General features: G+C 40.0%; 1 long non-coding RNA gene across 1 annotated transcript in view; it reads right to left on the bottom strand.

The window, feature by feature from the left end:
- The window catches only part of LOC123645977, a 96,948-nt gene that overhangs the window by 11,538 nt on the left and 62,262 nt on the right, over nt 1–23,148 (bottom strand). The window lies entirely within an intron of this gene.

The raw sequence follows: 23,148 nt of genomic DNA, 5'->3' as shown, positions 1-23,148 counted from the left end.
TAAAATTAATCTCCAAGACCAAACCAAGAGTGGGAGACCCCAGGGGGCTTTGCAATGATAAACCACAACTGGGCCCTTAAAACCTCTTGCCTAATATCAAGCATTCCCCACCATTTTTGGCTACAGACTTGATAGTTGTGAACTTTTAAGTATGGATTCTTTCTGGAAATTAGGACAAATAAGGAATCCTTCAAGGGTTTTCCCCATAATTTTATGAGGAAATGGGGACTCTACACTGACTAACTAATGTACTTCACTCCTTTGAGTGCCCTTTTTTAATGATGAGTGGCTTGTATGTAAATTGTAACCTAAGTTCTTTCTTCCTAAGCTTCTATAGCTTTTCAGTTTTCGGCCTATTATTTCCTGCAATGTCAAAATAACCGGTTAAAGCCAAGCTCTTGCACAGTTTGTGCCAAGGCAAGATTTATTTTAAAAAATCATATCTAAATTACTTCATGAAATAATGTTCCTATCTGCCTCCAAGATGCTGTCATGGCTGGGGCCAAAAGCTTTGCTAAGAAGAAGAGAGAAGACTGAGCCAGGGGTCTCCAGGGAAATAGTGGAGTAGAAACCAGCTCTGGGGAGAGCCCTCAATGGATATCTTATTATTTAATATTTTCCTCTAAATGGTGTAGGTGTTATCCTTCCAGAGTATATTTCCTAATCAGACTCTGATTCTATAGAGAATCAGGAACCCTAAAGTCATGTACCCCAGCTCTCATCTGAACTTCTTATTCTGATAAAAATGAAATATGAGAGAAGCATGTTAGTGTTCTTAAACTAAGTAACATGACCCTTAATATCAAATTTTGTCATTCATTTGTTTAGCAAACATTCTCTGAATGCTTGCTAAGTTTCAGGGAACTATATATAAACATATGCGTAAAAGACTTAGTCTCCACCTTTAAGACAACACACTGATGGGAGTGATAATGTTAAAAACAGATTATCGCAGTACAAAGTGATAGAAGGTATTAATATTACTGTCTAAAGGTGGATTAGTGGTACTTTGAGAGTCAGTGGTATAACATCCTTTTCATTTTCATTTGTTTATTCACTCAACAAACTTTTACCAAGTAACTATAGTACACAATGTGCTAGTCATTGCTCTGTGATCCAAAAAAATGAATTGGATAAAATTGTTTGTGTGAAGAGCTTCTGTTGACAATTTCAAGAGACAATGCACATGCTGGATATTTTCTGTTGTCTCTCCAGATCCATCATCCACCTTTCCCACTCTGTGACCCAAAAAGCTCGCCTTTAATGGACTCCAACATTGATGAATTTTCATCCAGAATGTATTTTCTGTAAGTAAACCACTACACCATTTGAATTCCTTGATCAAAATTCTTTATAGCACAGTGCAACTAAATGTACTTTCTATTTCAATATTTATTTTATTTAAATAATGTCCACAAGGTCTTTTCCATATATATCACAATAAAGATACTTTTTGATTTACCAGGTTTTTTCCCTTGTATTAAATTTTAAAGATTATACCTTCTGCCATTGTGCTTTGTTGCTGTTATTTCTACCAACTTAATTTTTGTAAAATTTGAATAAAATTTTGCAGATAAAAATCTCATTAAGGTAGTTTAATCTTTTGTCAATTTTTAATCAATTAAGCTTAAATATATGTGTTTTTGCTGTTATTAATATTACTTTATGCTGATTATCTCTACCCATGATATTTAGTTATGATTTTATCACCTAAAAATAAAATTAATACTTATAAGGGTGGTTTAATTTCAGAAGAACTTTTCATTTTACCTAAGTAAGATAAAAATGGCAACATCAAAATGATGGGGTCAAAAGATTTTGCTTTACATTGTGCAGCTTCCTGGATTTGTACATTTATAAAAGCACTTAGCACAGTATATTGAGACTTGTGTCTGCCTCCCTCAGGGAAATATGAGCTCCTCAAGGGTGGAAATTACATATTATTCGTGCCTTGTCCAAACTGCCCAAGATGGTGTTAAGCTGATATAGGTTAATTGTAGAGTCATTCATTTTTTGGTTTTCTTTATACACTGCCCAATATGTATGGCTTTTCAGGTGTTTCCTCTAAAGAAGTGGCCAGTATAGTGTTGTCAACATTCTTAGATGCAGGGACTCCTGAAGCACAGCCAGCCCTGGCTTCCACTTACTTTGATTAACTCTGTTCCTACTCGTTTCACAATTTATCCTCATTTGTCCACACTCTTTCCCAGGCCCTGTGGTAAGGAGAAGTCCAGGGGTTACCACTGAACAAAAGCAGAGTCTCACAAACCAGTCCTCTGGCCTTCAGTCTCTTCCTCCTGGGGTTAGAGTCCAGCCAGCCAGAATTTGCAACAGTCACTGAGAGAAGATGGGTAGAAAGAGGGAGGCAGGGAGGAAGGGAGGGAAGAAATGCTGCATTACTGTGTGTCTTACAAGCTCCATGAAGGCAGCAAATTTATCTAATATATTCGCTATTCTGTACCTCTCTCCTAGAACACTACCTGGCTCATAGTAGGTATTCAATAATATTCTTCAGGGATTAGGGGGTTGGGGGGGTAAACTCACAACTAATGGACATGGTGAGGATTGTAGAGGTGAAAGGCATGCCTCTAAACCTCGCTTGGGTGAGGCAAAGACATAAAATGTAACTAAAATGTTTGTACCCTCATAATATCCTGAAATAAAAATAAAAAAATAAAAAATAGTTCGAAGACCTACTGAAGGAAACCTGGATTTACTGAGAATCTACAATTTGACAGGTTCTGTGCTAATTCCTTTCACACATGATCTTACTTTAAACACATTGACTGCCACACAAAACACAGAAACTTTTCCTTGGGGCCACAATGTTCTATTACAAAAATAGAATAAAAACTTTGAGTGTGATTTAAAGGTAAACATATATAGAAAAACAAAATTTATTGACTTCTATTCATTTAATCCATGTTTTTAGAATTAAATTGTCAATATTAATTATAACAATAAGAACATCAACAAGTAAGATTTTATATATACTTCATGCAGCCCCAGGGTCAAAACTAGAGTGAGCCAAATACAACTCTCATGGCAGTTAATGTGTTAGGTGCAATCCTCAAGCCATGTTTGTTAGGTAGGTCATAGTACCCCTGTTTTATAGAAAAAGAAACTGAGCCCTACTACTACATACAGGTTGTTAGTAAATCTTCACGATGAAGCATCATAGAGTAAAAGATTTGTCAGAGTGAAAAAGAACTTACAGATGATCTAATCCAACACTTGTTTTTACTCATAGAGAAAGTAACCACCCCCCCCAACTCCCCACCCCGGTAGCTGAAGTGACTCACAGGACTTAGGGTAGGAAGCTGGACCTAAACTTAGCTCTCCCACCTCCACTGAGAATCTCTTTGCTCTGTTTTGATGCCTCTTGTTGTTCCTGTCACTGCCACATGTTGAGAGGACTAAAAACACCACCTATACCACCAAACTGCCAGTTGAACCCAAAAGAGAACTAATGTTATGTGATCTTTAAATCATGCTCTACAGTCACTCACCACACCCTCTTCCGATCCCCATCAGCTTCAAAAATTTTCTTTGTCTACCTAGGGTAGCCTTGCATACAGCTCTCCTGGCCTTTTAAGACAAGCCTTGTATATACGACCTTGAAAACCACGGAACTTCTATACTTGGCAGAGCAGCATTTACCAAAGAACAGAACATACTCTTTTTCTTGTTTTAACTTGACTCCATTGTTCACCAAATATATTTTTCTTTCTATGAAGTATAACTGAACAGTTTATGACAGGATTTAACATTTAAACCTGTAACATAAAGATCTCTCTTTGTCTCTGTACTCTGACGGTTTGTCAAATAAAGTTAATGTGGGTTGCTAAAAGCATGACTACGCTATTAGATAATTCCTCAGGTTAGCTTTTTACGTCTGTGCATGTTGCGGACAGTAGAATCAACAAGATGTACAGGGATCAGGAAACAAAGGAAAGGGACATGCAAATATGAACTTGTACTTCTGACGGGCACCAGTTCTCGCTGCTCTGGAGGACGCCGTCTGGATTCCTGAGGAGGACATCACAGAGTCCACCCCATTTCCTGGACACTCCCCTGCTTTGCATCTGAAGTAGACACTTCGCTATTGCCCTCACTTATCTCCTTCTGTATTGATCTAAGAAAGCAAGATTATTTATCGTTCAGAACTGTATAATTTAATTGTATTTATGATGTATCCCACGAAGTAGGCGTTTTAGCAAGCAAACAAGATGGTAAATAAATGCAACTGACTTGGTTAATGGTGAATTCACACCCACATCATCTCATGGTGGGACTGTTGCAAGAGTCTCCTGACTGGTTTCCCTGCTTCCCTCCCACCTCCAGAGCATAATCTCGGAGTGATCTTTCTAGAATATAAATCTCTTCATGTTACTCCCCTGCTGAAAACCCTTGATGTTTCTTTAAACCTACAGAATAAAGTACCAACTCATCAATATGATAGCCAGATGCTTGAAAATCTGGTCCCAACCTACCAACCTGATGTCTCCCCTGCTTAAACCACATGTTCTTTCCTCCAACAATACTTGGTTACTCATTGCTCACCAAGACAGGCTATCACTTTGCAAGGTTTACTCTCCTGCCTTCTCTCTACACCGTGACCTCTTAAGCGCACTGCAACACCTGGTACCGAGGACCCATCCTTTGGGAAGCCATTGAGACCTTTCCTGGTAAAGCTGTAATGTCTTTTTTTCATTAGAACACTGATTGCACCGAAACCTAGCTATCTGATCCCTTATCTATCTACTCCATTGGATTGTGACTCTTTACAGTGGGAGACTATGTCTTATGCTTACTTACCCTAAGAATAAAAACATACTCATCAAATGAGTATTCATCCTGTTCAAGGCACTTGTCTAAGTTTTATGAGGAATGCAAAGATAGATTATTCAAAGTCTCTGTCCTTAAGGAGCTTGTCCTCATTAGAACAGCTATTCCCACACTAATATGTAGACTTTTTGCACAAATATGTTTTGGTGGCAAATTTTGATGGTACCCTGCTGGCACCAAATTATATCCATAGTTATTGCATTTTTCACTTAGTCACCCTTTACTACTCCTTGAGAATTTTTACTATTCTGATTGCCCTCCCTTGTACACCCATGAGACAAATCACTATGTGCATTTCAACCAATTCAAAACCATGCCTTGATGCTGCTTGATTTTTCTCTGCACCACTTTTCTGAGAGTATATATTGTCAGCTGAAGCAAAATTAAGTGTACACACTGATCAAAATTTGGCATAACATCTGAGTTTGGTTTGCAGTACATCAGGGTATTAAGATATACCAAAGGGGCAACTCCAACCTACCCAAGTAGCTATTCTGTGCTTACAGGTTTTAACCCAGGAATGCATCTTTCAGACAGTATAATAGGTATGTTCAAAAGGATCTAAAAGCATAGTGAAAAAAAAAGAAACAGGAGGACCAAGGAAGGCTTCACAGAGAAGGGAATGTCTGAATGTACTTCGCTGAAGTAGAGGAAAATAGTAGTTCTTTTTAAACCTTGTGAATAATTCAGAAATCTTATTTGAGTTACTTTTTGACATTTTAATAAGGTGACTATCACAGAAGATTCTACCCAGTTCAATCTGGTGACCTAATGCATGCAAAATAAATGGGGAGTCAATCCAGAGACATGAGTGTATAGCACTGGAGGAAATCTTTTGGGCAGCTCAGGGATGGTCAAAGGTTTCACCTAGGAATTGGTTTCTATGCTTGGTAAGACAAAATCACAAGATTGATTCCAGTTGAGGATGATAGAGATGAACAATGAACATGTTTTCAGAGCAGACAGAAGTTTTATTTTAATCAGCAAGAATTTGTGGAGCCCCACTTGGGACTCAGAAACTGGGCTAAGATTCAGGGATCCGAAGGTTAGCAGAACATGGCCCTGCCCTGCACAGTCTCCCCTGGAGGCAGACTATAATAATATCAAAGTGCTTTGTCTCAATAGTAAGGAAAAATTAGTCCCAGACTAAAAGCTGCTCTGTACCACCTAACAAAGTTTAAAAGCCAGACCCAAAAGGATCAAACTGTTTTAAAGCAACTTGACCACATCTCAGAACAAAGTTCAAAAATACTCTTAGGAACACAAAAATATCCAGCACCCAACAAGGTAAAATTCACAGTCTGACATCCAATAAAAAAGGATCGGAAAGAAGAGGAAAAAAATGCAAACAATGATAAGGGGAAAAATTAATTAATCAAAACTGACCCAGAAACAACACTGACAGAATTAGTGGACAGAGATATCATTAAACAGTTATTGTTATTGCATTCCATATGTTCAAGAAGCTAGAGGAAAGATTGAGCATTTTGTGCGGGGACAGGAAAGATATATATCTCCCAAATTGAACTTACAAAGATGAAGACTATAATGTCTGAAATAAAAATACAATGCATAGGATCAATAAAATATTAGACGTCGCAGAAGAAAATATTAGTGAACTTTGAAGATATAGCAACAGAAATCTAAAATGAGATAAAAAGAGATAAAAGACTGAAATTAAATCAACAGAAATCAATAGGTTGTGGGACAATTTCAAGTAGCCTAATAAATAAGTAGTTGGAGTCTACTCTAGTAGAGAAGGAGGAACAGAAATAAAATTTGAAGAAATAATAGCTAAAATGTGGTCATATTTGATGAAAACTATCAACCCACACATATCCAAGAATCTTTATGTAATCTAAGCACAAAAATCATGAAGAAAACTACACCAAGGCACACCATAAAATCAAATTATTTAAAATAAGTGATAAGGAAAAACCTCATAAGTAGCTAGAGTAAAAAGATATATTATATACAGAGGAACAAGTATAAGTATACAAGGTTGATTTAACATTTAAAAATTCCGGCTGGGCGCGGTGGCTCACGCCTGTAATCCTAGCCCTCTGGGAGGCCAAGGCGGGTGGATCGCTAGAGGTCGGGAGTTCGAGACCAGCCTGAGCGAGACCCCGTCTCTACTAAAAATGGAAATAAAAAAAATTATCTGGACAACTAAAAATATATATAGAAAAAATTAGCCGGGCATGGTGGCGCATGCCTGTAGTCCCAGGTACTCGGGAGGCTGAGGCAGTAGGATCCCTTGAGCCCAGGAGTTTGAGGTTGCTGTGAGCTAGGCTGATGCCACGGCACTCACTCTAGCCCGGGCAACAAAGTGAGACTCTGTCTCAAAAAAAAAAAAAAAAAAAAAATCCATCAATGTAATTAATCACATACGGTAGTTGCTTAGGGATATTGCAATAAGGCACCACAAATTAGAGGCCTCAAAACAACAGAACTTTGTTGTCTTACAGTTCCATCATTCAATTAGGACTCACCCTAGTCTCATATGACCTCAGCTTAACTTAATCACATCAGCAAAGACTTATTTCCAAAGGAGGTTTCAGGTAGACATGAATTTTGAGAGGACACTATTTAACCCAATACAATATGGAAAAAGATCACATTGGATTTCTGCCTAACACCATACATAAATATCAATGCCAGTTATATTAAGAATTTATGTGTAAAAAATAAAACTTTAAAATACTTCATAGTAAATATAAATGAATATAATTTATACTTTGGAATGGGAAATGCTTTCTTAAGCAAGACACAGTTTTGGCTATTCAACCCAGTACACTATATTAATAGACTGAAAAAGAACCCATATGATCATCACAACAGATGTGAGGGGGGAAAAAAATGAAAATAATCGAACACTCATTTCTGTAAAACTCTCAGCAAACTAGGATAGAAAGGATTTTCCTCAACCTGATAACAGACATCTATGAAAAATCCACAGGTGACATTATAACTGGTGCTGAAAGTCTGAATACTTTTCCCCTAAGATCAGGAGCATGGCAAAGATGTCTCTCCTTTATCACGCTTCTATTCAACATTGCTTTGTAACCTCCTTTTCTGCACCACAAAGTCCCTTCAGGATGGCTGGTGGGCTCTGAGCTGTGCCCTGACCTTGTGATTGGACTCAAGAGCAGTCGGCCACTTCCTCCATCACCCTGGAGGGTGTGGTACATTATGAGGCCACTCTCAGCTCCTGCCACCCAGACATTGTTACCTGAGTTCTCAGTTGTTGACTTAAATGGAAAATATCTCTGTGAGTTTTGCAGTTTCCAGATTTCACCCTGGGAAGCAAAGCAAGTGTCCCCTTCTGCTTTGGGATTCCCAACAAATCATCTGGGAATTATTAAAATCAGGTATTCAATAACAACCAGCCCTAATTCCTCCCTACTCCTCCCCAAAATAATTCAGTCAAGGAAATGGGATGCTGGATCCCTTCTCATGATTCTACCTGCAACCAAGACAGTTTTCTCCAATTCTCTTCTTTCTATCTGTTGGTCAAACATTTGTTTCCTTTAGGGCAGAAAAAGGCTCATTCTTCCCAGTTCATTACATATTTAATATAAATTTAATGCTTGGAATCCCCTAGGCTTTAGCTCTTCATATTTTAAGTCAATATTGTGAAGAAAACAAACAAAAACATGACACTTTTCTCTCTCCAGCACTTATCTCCTGCAATTGAAAGTCACAATTTTCAAGACATGTCTCTGCTGTTGATTCACAAATGTTATATTAGAGTTCAAACACCAAGAATTTGATGACAATTTGACAATTTTTTGACAATGCATATAGAAAACTACTGCTGCTGACTGGTGCCTGAAGGGTATGTTCCTACAGGAAATGAAAAAAAAATGCATAATTAATATCACAATAGTCCCCTGCTCTAATTCCCTTGGGTGATGAATACAATATTGAAAGTGATAACAGTTTTTAAAATGGGAAGATTATTAATGCTAAAACTCTTAAAGCCGCCCAAGAACAATGTATTTTCCATCATAAACACTCACGTATTATACATATTCACATATATAATACAGAGTGAAATTTATGATATGGAGTATTACATGTATTGTATAGGTAAAACACATAGATATGGGAATTGTAAAGATTTTCAGCAACTCAGCCCTTCTTTGTAAAATTGTCTTGTTCTCTGAAGGCTGACTGGGGTGAAATTAGCAAAGCTGGCTGGTATCTAATTTGAGGCACCAGGAAATGCTATTCAGATGTGTTGGAAAATGAAAACAAATTATTAAAACATTGGTTAATGGTGTGACAAAATAAGCAAAATAACCGAAATGAAAACATTCTCCAAGAGGTGGAGCTAAACTTCCCTCCACCCTTGAGTATGGGCTGTGCTTAGTTATTTGTTATTAAAAAGTAGAGGATGTAAAGATTGGGGGAGTAATTTACAATGAAGAAAGCTGACAAACGCACCCTTGGTTGGGTGGTCAAGGTTGACATCATTAGTGACAACATGTTGATTACATATATCCCAGATATAATGTAATGACAATGGCTTTTCACCTCCATGGTCTTCTTCCCTAAAACCCATAATCCCAGTATAATCATGAGAAAAGCATAGACAAACCCAAATGAGAAAAATGCTACCTGACCGGTACTCCTTGGAACTGTCAAGGTCACCAAAAACAAGGACAATCTGAGAAATTGTCACAGACCAGAGATGGTTAAGGAGATGCGACGACTAAGTAATGTGGGATCCCGGTTGGGATCCAGAAACAGAACAGAGGTAGCAAGGAAAAGCTAGTAAAATCCAAATAAAATGTAGAATTTAGTGAATAGTAATATAGTAATTAATAGTTAGTGTACCAATGTTGGTTTCTTAGTGGCACCATCATGATGTATGATGTTAACAATCGAGGAAACTGGATGAGGAGTATACAGGAACTCTGTTATCTTTTTGCAACTTTTCTATAAATCTGATACTATTCTAAAATTTTTTTTTAAAGTTTATTAAAAAGCAAATTCCTTCAATCTTTGGTGAAGCCTGTTCAGTGATGTAATCAACTTCCAGAAGACCAGTTTCCAAGAGAGAGATAAACACTAATGGGCTAGTGAAAAGTCACAAGTTCAAATCCATCCTGGGACCTTACCATTTGAGTGACCTTAAAACTCAATGAGCCACCATTTTCGCCCATATAAAATGGGATTAGCAACACTTGCCTTACCTACCTACTTCAGAAGACAGGAAAGAAAAAGAGAAAGAAGTATACGTTTAATATCAATTCTGTGCCAGACAGCTTACCTATCTATATCCTCATGAATCCCTACAACAAACCCATAAATCAGGCACTATAAATCCCATTGTGCAGATGAATGCAGCTCAAAGAGGCTAGGTAACTTGACTAGGGTCGTATTATTAGTAAGGGTTAAAGTCAGATTTTGAACTCAAGTTCTCTATCTCCTAAGTTGCTCCCTGCTGCTTTTCTCCAAGCTGTCGCCCATAGAATATAAGCACAAATGCTTTGCAAACTGCCATGCAACTATATACTTCTACCTTAACACTATGCCCAACATAAACATCTGAGAGCCCAGGCAAGTGCCTAAGCATGGTCAGAAAGGGCCTCTTACGTTAGTAATTATTGAATAAAGAGCCAACCAGGCCAGGGATACTTGAGTAGCCTTTTGAAGCACCAGAAGCCTTTACCTCTTGTGAGCTCTCACGTTCCTCTTTCTAGGTCTTGAGGGCTGCCCTGCAGAATCTATGGCCTGTCTTTTGGCAGCTTCACTGACTCCTTCTTTCTGCCACAAAATGCTTTGTACTGGGAGTGTCCAGGGCAGAAGGCTGAACGGTGTATTGGCAATGCTATGCGATCATAGTACATCAAATTCATATTGCCACTTCTGCCAAATGAAATTTAATTAAGCACGAAAGTGGGTTACTGCAATGAAATGCACATGGTGTGCCTTTGGGTATTTGGAAGATACCCTAAATGCATGTTATTACAAGAATCTTGTTATCAGCCAGAAAGTAAGTCTTTAGATCCTCAGTATATGTTTTGAAATATGTGAGCATCTTGGAATCTCAGTGTTAATGTATCAGTTTAACTACATGAGATAAACTGCATTTTGTGCTCAGGCAAAAGCATAATCCTACCTCTTACTAATCAAAATATAATGGATTTTGCTACTTTAAAGTTTCAGCTTTTCTGGCAAATCTAGATCAAGCTCTCCAAAGATCTAGGCAACTAAGAAAGTTGCTATTATTATTTTCACTCTTAATAAGTATATTAACTGCCTTTGAACACATGCATTTGTCATGAATCCATACAAAATTGTGAATGGTTTAACTCACAGGACTATTAAAGGTCATCTAACTCAATCTCTTCCTTTTATAATGAGGAAATTGAGGGCCCAAGAGGGTGACTTGTCCAGGATGGCCCAGGGAGTTAATGGCAGGGTTGAGCCCATAACTCAAGCTCCAGGCTGGTGGCACACAGCTCATGCAGCTATTCTGTTTTGCACAAGGAGATTCATTCTGATTCATTCATTTAGATGACTTCTGTCCTAAAGAATCTGTCTCATTTAAAAGTCATGCATCCAGTAGAGAATGAATAGCCTAAACCTAACCAGGGGAAACATCAGATGTATCCAGAATGAATAAGGAGCATTTTAATCTCAAAAGGAGAATGGGATTGTGTTCTCCAAAAATATCAATGTCACAAAAGACAAAAACTGAGGAACTGTTTCTGATGAAAGGAGACTGCTATAGACTGAATGTTTATGTTCCCCAAAATTCATATGTTGAAATCTGAATGTAATGGTATTAGGATGTGGGGACTTTGAGAGATAACTAGGTCACTAGGGCAGAACTCTAGGAATAAGATTAGTCCCCTTATAAAAGAAACACCACGGAGCTCCCTTTCCCCTTTTACCATGTGAGGAAGCAAGGAGAAGGCACCACCCATAATGCAAGAAGCAAACCCTCACCAAACACCAAATTTGCCAGCACCTTGATCTTGGACTTCCCAGCCACCAGAACTGTGAGAAATAAATTTCTGTTGTTTGTAAGCCTCCCAGGCTATGGTATTCTGTTATAGCAGCTTGAACACACTCAGATAGAGACTAAACAGGTATTACAACTAAATAAATAATTAGACAGGACTATGCTAGAGGAGAAAATATTATTGGGTCAATTGATAATTGGCATATTGATCATACAGTGTATAAAAGTATTGTGTTGCTGTTAAACTTACTGAGACTGATAACTGTATGTAGAAAATTGACACTGAAATATTTAGAGGTAAATGAATATAACATGCAACACATTCTCAATTTTGTCAGAAAAAAATAGGTAGATAAATAGAACAAGTAGGATAAAATGTTAATAATAGATGAAACTGGAAATGAGCTATAAGGGTGTTCTTTGCTCTATTTTTGTAAATTTTCTCTGTAAGTTTGAAATTATTCCAAATAAAAAGTAAAAAAAAAAAATCTAAGCCATGCAAATGATTACCACCACCACCACAAAGTTATAGCCATCCTCCATTCAAGAGCAAAGGAGGGCATTTTAAGAACATCTCCAAAAATATACAGTAGAGGCTTTTACTGTCATGACATTCTTCATGCATATTTCCCACAAAACCAACTTCCAGTAAACACAAATAATGAGCAGGGTCAGCTCAGAAAGCCTCCCCACTTGGTGTTTATGCCTTGATTTGGGGCTGGCTCTATCCCCTTGTGGGCCAGCTGTCATGTATCCATTTTGTTATGATATTTCATAGTGGAAAAAAAATAACTTTCTGCTATCCTAAAAGTTGCAGTGAGAAAATTGATACCTATTGAGTGGAACAAAATCATTAGCCCACATGTTTTCTCTTAAAAAAAAAAGCCAAAGAATACAGATCCAAATATGAACAGGATAATGGTTACATCAGGCCACTCTGAGGGTCCTGGTTCGAATGAGAAAAAACAATAATCATTGCCCCGGTGGCTTGAACAATGAGGTCCATCACAGAGTTTCACTTACACAGTCATTATCTACACTGGCCCGGAATAAAAATGTCTGCTCATCCCAGGGAAAACAAGTCCTCTTCTCACAATTTGCCACTGATTCTTGGGCACTGCCTGTCAGCTGTCTGTTGTGTGAGTCCATGACAATACCGACTGTCCACACAGCTGGAGGGCAGCTTCCACACAAACCACTTGGCACTACTGCTCCCCATCAATAAGAACAAATTCTGGCCACCACTCCATATCCTTGGGTGCTTAGAGAATGTACTAATTGATTGATGTTTTCTGTTAAAGAGAGGGGAGCTTTACTAAGTCATTCACAGGTAAATTTATACTAGCAGGTGTTGTTAGTACGTTTGGAGTTCTTGACATGTGCTTTGTTCTGAAAATGGAACTATGCCCAAAGTCCGGGTCTTGCCCTCAGGAAGCTTGTAACTGAGTTGGAATCACAAGAATCACACAAAGCCACTGTAGGCAGCCACACAGTCACACACCAAAGGGCTCAGGAGGCCGTGCGCACAAAGGAAGAGTTACTCAGTGAGACAGCCTGGCAAAGAAGGCACCTGCATAGCAGTTCCCATCACACTGATTAGCTAACTATAATTTGGAATCCAAATGTGCCATGCTCTCTCTTGCCTCCTGGCCTTTGTACATACTGTTCCTTCTGGCACTCTACCCTAGTTACTCAATATCCCCCTTTTCTACCACCAAAACTCCTACCTTTCTTTGGCTAACTCCTATAGCTTGCAGCTTGGATGTTATGACCCTGAAAATCTTTCCCTTACCCTTTCCCTCTTGCCCTGGGTTAGAGGTTCTTTCTGTGTTCTCCCTCTGGGCCATACATTGACCATTGACCCATTATAGCTTTATCACATTGCACAGCAAAGTGGTTACAAAGTGGAGAGGGCTCCAGAGTCAGGCTGCCTGGGTTCAAATCCTGGGTCTGCCACCCAGGCCTGAGGCCTTAGTCAAGTTCCATAACCTCTCTGATCTCGTATGGTTTGTTATCTCATTAGTCTCAAGCCAATCCCCTGAGGTATGTTTCCTTTACTTCACAGATGAGGAAACTGAGTCTCAGAAAGGCTACATAACCCACCCAGTGTAACATACCTGGGGAGAAGAGATTCAAAGCCAAGTCTAGAGGATATAAAAGATATCAATTTTAGACACCATGATGAACTTTCTCAATCAAGTGATTCTAAAGATTCTACTATTATCCAGCAAGAGTCTGGACAAAAGGAGTCGGATCTGCCTTTCAGGAACAGGTCAGGGAGAAATGTCAAAAGAGTGTGAGCTGAGGCCCCTCCCCTGGGAGTGTCATCTAGGAAGGGAACTTCAAGTTGACAATTCTAGGAAACTGTTTGAGAGCCATTAGTTGACTTTTCACATCACATTTAGCGACACAACACCTAATTTCTTTTTTCATCTCTATTTTTGCTTTCATTAGGAGCAGGAGAGAGAAAAAAATGAATTATGCTGACAAGTGGGCTTTGGCCAATCCTTCCCACAGGATCTTGGAATATATTCCACCTTTCCTAGAGAACAAAAAGGATGAGAGTTACACAAAAATCCATGGGAACTTGACTTATAGTTGAAATAGAAAGCCGTAAAGCACAGAGCTTAAAATCACAGACAAAGCTGGGTTTGTCTTGATCCAGCCACTTCCTAGCTATGCAGCCTTGGAAAGTTATTCAAGTTTTCTCTACCTCCATCCAGAATTAAGCTAGATCTTCCAAGTCAAATGGGTGTGCCAGCCAGGTATCAGAGAAGGGAGGGGAGAGAAGGGCAAAGCCAAGGCAGTAGCATGTGCTGAAACAGGGTGCCCTGTTCCTCTGGTCATACCTCTGAACAGCCCTGGAAAAACCCCACACCTGTTAATCATGATGATATCCATTTCTACTTCAAAGTTGGCCCCAAATCCTTCTCTAGTAAAAACATTGCTATAGTTTTATTCCAAACTGTTTGCTTAGAGGTTTTGAGTACTAAATTTTGATTTCAAGGTTGAATTATCCTTTAAAAATAGTTTCAAGATGCCTTTACTTGGGCAGCAACTAAAAGAAAATAGTTGTTTTAGTATTGTATGCTTTCTAAACACTTGGGTCTTCTTTTAAAAGAATTTCTTCTATCAATGATCTATCTCCAGATATCTATGTTTTAATAATACTGATATTCTATATTTGTAGAATCCTTATCAGTCACTGCTGAGAAGAGGAAAAGCAATGCAAATGTCTTGGTTGTTTGGTCATAATCTCATTTTCTGAAATTTGGTTAGTAGGTCGTATAAGACCAACAAATTGCCTAGCATGTAATCAGAAATGGTTGAGGGAGGGAATCTAAGGTGAGGCTCTGGGAATGGCGCCACATGGTGGGCTTGGATCAATGGGAGAACACTGCAGAGCAGGAATTTATTGAAGGCTGCTGGCAGACGGAATCCAAGCCCTGAATCCATTGCTATGGCATTAGCTCCTGGATGTGATGGGAGCCTCTAGGTAGCTGGCATATGCCACTAAGTCTGTGTTAATGTCCTTAATAAAAGTGTCACTTGATACTCCTGGGTAGGTGGATAAGACATGACAGTTTGAGAAGTACTGCCTCCCGTAGCAACAATTGAGTAAATAAAAAAACTATATAAGTAGCAAAGCATTTCATTTCTTCATAATTGCCCATATGTTAGCACCAACAAGGTTACAATATGTGCAGTGCTAATAAGCATGGAAACATTTTTCTTATTTTTAATTGTGATCTAGGAACATTTTTTTTGATACATAAGATATTTTAGATTATTAGGCAACTAGCTAGACTCCCAGGTATTGCTGGGACAACTCTTTTCCAAAATACATAAGTCCTTGCTCAATTTATTGTCTGTTTTCTACAAAGAGTTGCCGCTGCAAGAAGTTTCATCACAATCAATGCACACAGTTTGAAGTACCTGTCAAACAACTATTGACTTGGGCTCATATTTGAAACGATTTGTGTTCTCTTAGCACATCATGTCAATGCATAATCGGCGGTGTTTCTCACTGAGGCTCCGCTTAAGCAGCTCTGCACTATGACTGCCTGGATTTATGAACTCCAGCACTTGGACCTCCCAAGGAGAAGGCCATGGATGATGCATGTCCCATATTTTGAGTCAGACCCACCCAGACACAGTTTTGAATTTGATGGCAATTTTTCAAGTCATTTTCACCTTTAGAGGAAAAGGAGGCAGAAAATTAATGTTATCAATACAGACATTGTTAGGTTGGTAAAAGTTTGTTTGCAGCTTTTGTCCTCATCATGAACTGTGAGGACAAAGCAATTGTGCTTAGTGATACCAAGAATTTGTATTCTTAAGACTACCTACATTCTTATTATAAAAGCAGTAACATTAGGGAAATTTTAAGGAAGAAAAGTAATCTCTAATCCCAACACTCCATCAAAACAATTTATTTTTACTGTATCGCCATTGCTATCTTAGTTTACATAATTACAGTCATAGAACACATAAATTTTTGTAATCTGCTATTTTACTTAACCCTCAATTGCAAACATGTTCCATGTTGATACATAATTTTTATTTTTTATTACATTTTTGGTACAAAATCTACAATTTTTCTGGCTACATAGTTCATCAAATGCTGTAATAGAGACACTCCTCTAGTAACTTGGACCCTTAACTTGTGTTCAATTTTGTGCTATTGCAAAAATGCTGCTGTAAAAAACATGTAAAAAGTATTGTTTTTCCTTAAAATAAATGCCCAGAACTGAGAGTTGGTAGATAAAGGTAAGAACATTTTTGGCTTCTGACTTAAATCATTTCTTAGCCGCTCTGGAAGAGCCCTCAGTGAAGGCTTGGCCAGTTCCCCTCTCCTCGTCCATCTGGGGTATGACTTCTCTGGGCTCCTGAAGTTCTCTTGGCTCTCCTGCTCCCAGACCCAGCCCAGGCAAATGAAGGACACTGACCAGCAAATCCCAGTCAACTTCACACTTCATCACTTTATCTCCTCCCTTCTTGCTTTCAAAAGAGGTGCCATTTCTTATTATGAATGGGGTGTGTATAAACCTCAGTTGTCTGGGGTGCATTTTTATGAATTCACAACTGTGGAAGCCTAGCAAGTTATCTCAACTATGGGTGCGACTGATGCACCCACTCAGCTAATGCTACTCCACACACATTGGATAGGGTTTGGTGAGAAGCAAAGAAGAGAAAATGTGGGAAAGTGCTTTCTAAACAGCAAAGGAACATGCAGAAAGTGAAATCGCCATGATGTACCCCTAAATTTGTGTTTCCATATATGGTATAATCAGATATATATATTTGGTCTTTGTCCTGGGTTTTTGGCACAGAGCTCACAAATCCTTAGGAATTTCCTGAGTGATAAGATTGATAGGCGAGTGTTTTATTATTCATAACAAAACCCCTTTGGACCATACCAAAGTTTATGTTAATGAGGTGACTCTTGGTGAGACCCTAGACAGTGTCAGAATGGGGAATAATCATTGGAAGGACCAAGCTATTTAGGGGGTTGGAACTTCAACCCCATTCCCTGTCCTCCTGGGGGGAGAGAAGGGGCTGGAGATTGAATTCAGTCACCAATGGTCAATGATTTGATCAATCATGCCTTCATAAAAAGCCCTAATTAACCAAGTTGAGGGAGCTTCTGGTGCCCAGAGGGTACCCAGAGAGGGTATGGAAGTTCTGGCTTCCTGAGTTATATCCTTGTAATAAACAGTAATAGTAAGTAAAGTGTTTTCCTGTATTCTGTTAGTTGTTAAAGGGAATTATCAAACCTGCGGGGGTCTTAAGAACCCCCAAATTTGTAGTCCACCAGGAAGAAATATGGGTACCCTGGGTATCCCATTTGCAGCTAGCATCTTAGTGGGGTCAGTCTTATGAGGCTGGGCCCTTTAACTTGTAGGATCTGACACTAACTCCAGGTAGATTGTGTCAGAATTGAATTGAATTACTGGGCACCCAGTTGGTGTCTGAGAATTGCAGAATTGGTGTTGAAAAAGACACCATTTATTTCGTGCAAGAGGAAAGAATCTCTCAATATGTCATTCCATTTTCTAAATTCTTTACAATCTTAGGCAATTTTCCCTAGGCTGGTATTTGTTGAAAATAGTTTTCAATTTCAACTTTGATAAAAAAGAAATTCCATAATCATCCAAAAAATCGGCTCAGTAGTATAGAGCAGTACTTCCCAAACTTAAATGTGCATGTGACACATTTGGGAGATTCTGTGACAATGCAAACTCTGACTGAGGAGCCAAGCCCTTACTACTCAAAGCGTGACCCGTGCATGCAGCATCAGCATCACGCAGGAGAATCTCAGACTCCACCCAAGACCTACTCAGGCAGGATCTTCATTTTAACAAGATCCCAAGGTGACTCGTGTGCATGGTAAAGTTTGGGAAGAATTGTCTGAGCCTCAGTTTTCTTGTCACTAAGTGCTTTGTTCCCAACACACAGTCCATGCTTAGTGAGTGGAAGCTACTATAGAAATTGCTCCAGGTTCAGAGTTCAGATTAAAATGAACATTACTTATAACTAAACTAAAAGGAACTGATGGAAGATTTGCAATTTGTGAACAGGCACAGGGATGGATCGAAAACTTGGTGCCCTGAGCAGGCTCTGCAGATTCGGCACAGGAGGACCCAAACTGCAAAGGTGGCAGCTTGGCTCATGAGGGAGGAAGGATATTCAGGGAATGCTAGTAAGCAGAACATGAAAAATGTCCTTCTTAGGAATAGCCTCAGGACCTTGGGAGGTGAAATGAGGCTGCAACCATAACGCCTGAGATACCATTTCATAATCTGAGTCCCCAGGAAGACAGAGCTGGGCAGAATCTGGCTTGAGCATCATGTCCATCTGCCAGAGCAGGCCCTACACCCAGGGGCTGGCCAGTGTCAGGCACGCTCTCACCGCACAGTCCCTCTCAGCCATAGTTCAGGACTTCCAGAAGTAGCTGTCTCATGATGACCCCTTCTTTATTTTCATTTTTGAGAAAATACTTTTTCAGAGGGGGAGTACTACTCAGCTATAAGAAATAACGATGATACGACATCTCTTTGGTTCTCCTGGAGAGAGCTGGAACCCATTATACTAAGCGAAGTATCCAAAGAATGGAAAAACAAGCATCACATGTACTCACCAGAAAACTGGTTTCCCTGATCATCACCTAAATGTACATCGGGGAAGGATACCAATTGGATATCAGACTGGGATGGGGGGGTGGGGGGAGGGGATGGGTGTATGCCTACATGACGAGTGCGTTGCGCACCCTCTGGGGAATGGTCATGCTTGAGGGTGCAGACCCGGGGAGGTGGGGGGGGAGGGGATCGAGGTATGAATACATGGTGAGTGCCAGGCGCACTGTCTGGAGAGTGGGAGCGGACGCACTTGGGACTCTGACTTGGGGGGATGGGCGGGACAGGGACAATGTATATGACCTGAACTTATGTACCCCCATGATGAGCTGAAATAAAAAAATAAAATAAAATAAAAAAATAAAAGATATTGGATAGCCATAAAAAAAAAATAAATAAATGGCACAGTCAACTATAATCTAAAGCTTTAAAACTGTAGCCTTAGCCTAACCTCCTGTACATACAACTGAGCCATGTGACTCCTACTGGTAGGCTCAGCCCCACAAAGAATTAGGGACCCATCTAGATTTGAAGCAAGAGGGATTTCAGTAGGCCCTGCTCAAAAATAGGAAACAACAAATAGCCTGTGTCCTTTCCAAGCTCTGACTTTGCTATGGTCTGAGGATTTATGTTCCCCCAAAATTCATATGTTGAAATCCTAAGCCCCAGAGGGAGCTTAAGAGGTGGGGCCTTTTGGGAGACAACTAATCCCTCCTGAATGGGATTAGTGTCCTTATAAAACAGGCCAAGGGAGCTCATTAGCTTCTTCCACTATATGAGGACACAGAGAGAACTGTGAACCAGAAAGTGAGCCCTCGCCAGACACAGAACTGCCAGTGCCTTGATCTTGGCCTTCCCAGAGTCCAGAATGGTGAGACATAAATTTCTGCTGTTCATAAACAACCCCATCTATTCTCTTATAGCAGCCTAAACAGACCAAGACAGACTTTGATCCCATCGTGATCCTGGGGTCAGACCAACATGGTTATAAATGCTTGTTCTGCTTGTTTCTTACTGTATGTTCTGTGTAAGGTTTCTTGACCTTTCTATAACTTAGTTTACCCCACCTAATAAAACAAGATAACAATAGTTATCTCAGAGGACTACTGTAAGATTTAAAGAGAAATCATAATTACAGTAGCTGACACTTATTCAGAGTGTAAAATGAGCCAAACTCTGTGCACAGCTCTTTACACGGATTCATTCATGCATTCATTGGGTACATATTTATTGACTGTCTACAATGTACTGGGCACAGTTTTCTGGGGTCTGGAATAATAATAATAATAATAGTTAACCTTATGGAGTACTTACTAGGTGCCACACACATTTCTAACCAAGTAATTTCTAAACAGTTCACATTTCTAACCAGGTTAAATCTTCACAATGCTCCTGGGAATTATTTTGTGTAATTCTCACAATATTCCAATAAAGTAATTATATATTATTTTCCCCATTTTTACAAATGAGGAAATTGAAGCATAAAGGGTAAGTAACTTGCCCAAAGTGACACAGCTAGTAAATGGGGATTCCATAGATCACACTCAAGAGATCATACTCTATAATATTGCCATATGCTGTGTGGCACATGAGGTTAAACTATAAGAAATTGCCAGTATCCCACCACTTTTCATCCATTCAACAGTACTTTCATGTTTTTACTTAATACTTTTTTAAGGGGAATTTGTAGAGCCTGAAACATAAGGAGACTTCAATAAAAGATATTTTGTTTTTATTCTGTTTTGCTTTGCTTTGTTCATTAGAACTGCCTTTCTGCCACATTCTCCAAACCCAATCTTGACTTCATGCCCCCTCATTTAGTATCAGGCCTCTGTCTTGCTCCATGTGCTTGAGTGTGGTCCTGGAATGGGCGTCTACCTTACTCCAGCACATCAGGCCTCTTGACTCAGCCCTCCAGGGATTGGAGTCCCTGGACCTTGCATTAATACTAATACTAGAGTCATATGAATGTGAAAAACTAACAGGTATTGAGTGTTTGCTCTGTGGCAGACCCTGTTCTAAGAAGTTCACGTGCACTTATGCAATCCTCACAAAAATTCCTATCAGGTAAATACTATTTCTTTTCTTTCTTCACAAATAAAGACAGTGAAGTATGGAGAAGTTAGACGATTTGGCCAAATTTTCTCCCTTCACTTAGATCTCCCTGTCCAGCTGCATTGCCAGACATTACCTGCTTTCAGATTCCCACCTGCCAATCTGGATCTCTGTGTTTCTAGGCACCGCTTGATCCCAAGTTTTGCCTTATCCTTTCCATATATCACTCTGCTGGCCAGTGTGGGCATCCATGAGAACCATTCCCAGCTCCTGCCTCACCCCACCCGGCCAGACCAGGGCAAGTCCAGGTCCTGTACCATCAAGCCGGGCCCTGAGCAGCTACCAAAACCCACACAACTTTGTCCTGGGTAACTCTTCAGGACTTGGGGATTTTGCAGCTTTCACAGATTAAAGTTAAAAATGTAAAATGTTAAAAAGAAGCTTCAAGAAATAAGGGAAATAAACCAACTTTTAAAAGAAGATTCAACTGCCCAGATGTATCTAAACAAGTTAGGGTATAAGAGATTCCTGGGGAAAATGAAAACATTTTTAATCCTTTTGTCTATCCTTTCATTCCAAAGACATTTACTGAGCATCTAGTCCATACCAGGCCTCAGACTAAGTGCTGGGGACACTGAGAAGAATAATAAAGCAAACGACTGTCCTTTAGGAATTCCCAGCCTGGTGTGGGGACAGCGGAGAACAAAGCATCCCCACCTAGTGTGTTAAGTGCTTTACTAGAAGGGGATGCCAGGTGTCTGGAGGCCCAGGAGAAAAGCAAACAACTTCCTGGGACACCAAGGGGGATTTCTCAGGGGCTGGGCCTTGAAGATGAGAAGGGGTCTACCAGGAGCACTGTAGACATTGGAGAAGAGGGCAGTGCAGGGGGAGGGAACAGCGTCAGCAAGGTTGGGAGGTGTGTGGGGATAAAAGTGACTTAGGAAACATACTGAGGCCAGAACCCAGGGCCAGTAAAGGGGGAGCTAGAAAACCAGGAGGAGCCACATCAGGGTAGGCTCTGTGCCACTGGCCAGGGAGCCTAAGCATGAGAGTAGGTCTCTACACAAGGGAGTGATCTCGCCAGGTCTGGATTTGGGAGCAGCCATGACAGTATCATAGAAGGTAAACGAGAGGGGAAGACTTTGAAAGTCATCAGTACAGTACAGTCAGGAGGTGATGATATGACAACAGCCTCAATGGTGGCTCCAGCAGTGGGACAGGGGAGGAGACAGAGAAGAGAACTCTAGGGACAGAATCCACAGTATCAGTACCCTCTGGGTGGAGTGTGAGTAATAAGGAATCTGTGAACACTCCCTTTTATGTCTCTGACTACTTCTCTACTTAAATGGGGATAATTTGGTAAATTAATTATAATCACTGGAATCAAAGTCTACCAGATTAGCTATCAAGCCGCCCTTTTATTCAGTTGCAGGATAGACTCCTGTCTGTCTGAGAAGGGCAAATCATCATTTTCTCCTCAAATCCCAGATCTAAGGTTTGAAAGGACCTCAAAAGGTCATTTTTTTCTAATCTCTGTATTAGTTGTCTATTGCTGCATACTCAATCACCTCAAACCTTAGTGGCTTAAAACAACCAACATTTATTACCTCGCAGTTTCTGTGGGTCAGGTATTGGGAGGCAGCTTAGCTGGGTGGCTCCAGCTCCAAAGGTGACAGGTAGGACACTGTCCATGCTGCAGGCCTTGGAAACACGACTGGAGCTGGAAGGTCCACTTCCCAGATGGCTCGCTCACACGTCTGTTGCCTAGCTGACTTTTTTTCTTATCATGTGTCCTCGACACATGAAGGATGACCTCCCCCAGAGCAGGTGTTCCTAGCCTTGGAAGTGACACAACATCATGTCCAGAATAGCTTATTGGTTTACACAGGTCAGCCCCACTCAGTGCAGAGGAGAAAACACAGGCCATGAGTGCCAGGAGGTACAGCTAATCGGGACCTTGTGGAAGCTTGCCAGATACCCTCTTATGTCAGAGAAGTGAATTATTGTCATGAATACCATTTTGCAGCTGAAACAGCAGAGGTTAAGTGTGAAGAGAAGTGGTGTGGTGGAAAGAGCATTTGTCAAGGAGTCAGATGGTCCAACCTCAACCCTGTTGCTGTCAATGCATCC

This window comes from Lemur catta, chromosome 10 (assembly GCF_020740605.2).
Source record: "Lemur catta isolate mLemCat1 chromosome 10, mLemCat1.pri, whole genome shotgun sequence".
NCBI classification, from domain to species: domain Eukaryota; kingdom Metazoa; phylum Chordata; class Mammalia; order Primates; family Lemuridae; genus Lemur; species Lemur catta.
Note: the sequence above shows the minus strand (reverse complement) of the source record. Positions and strands in the feature narration are given on the sequence as shown.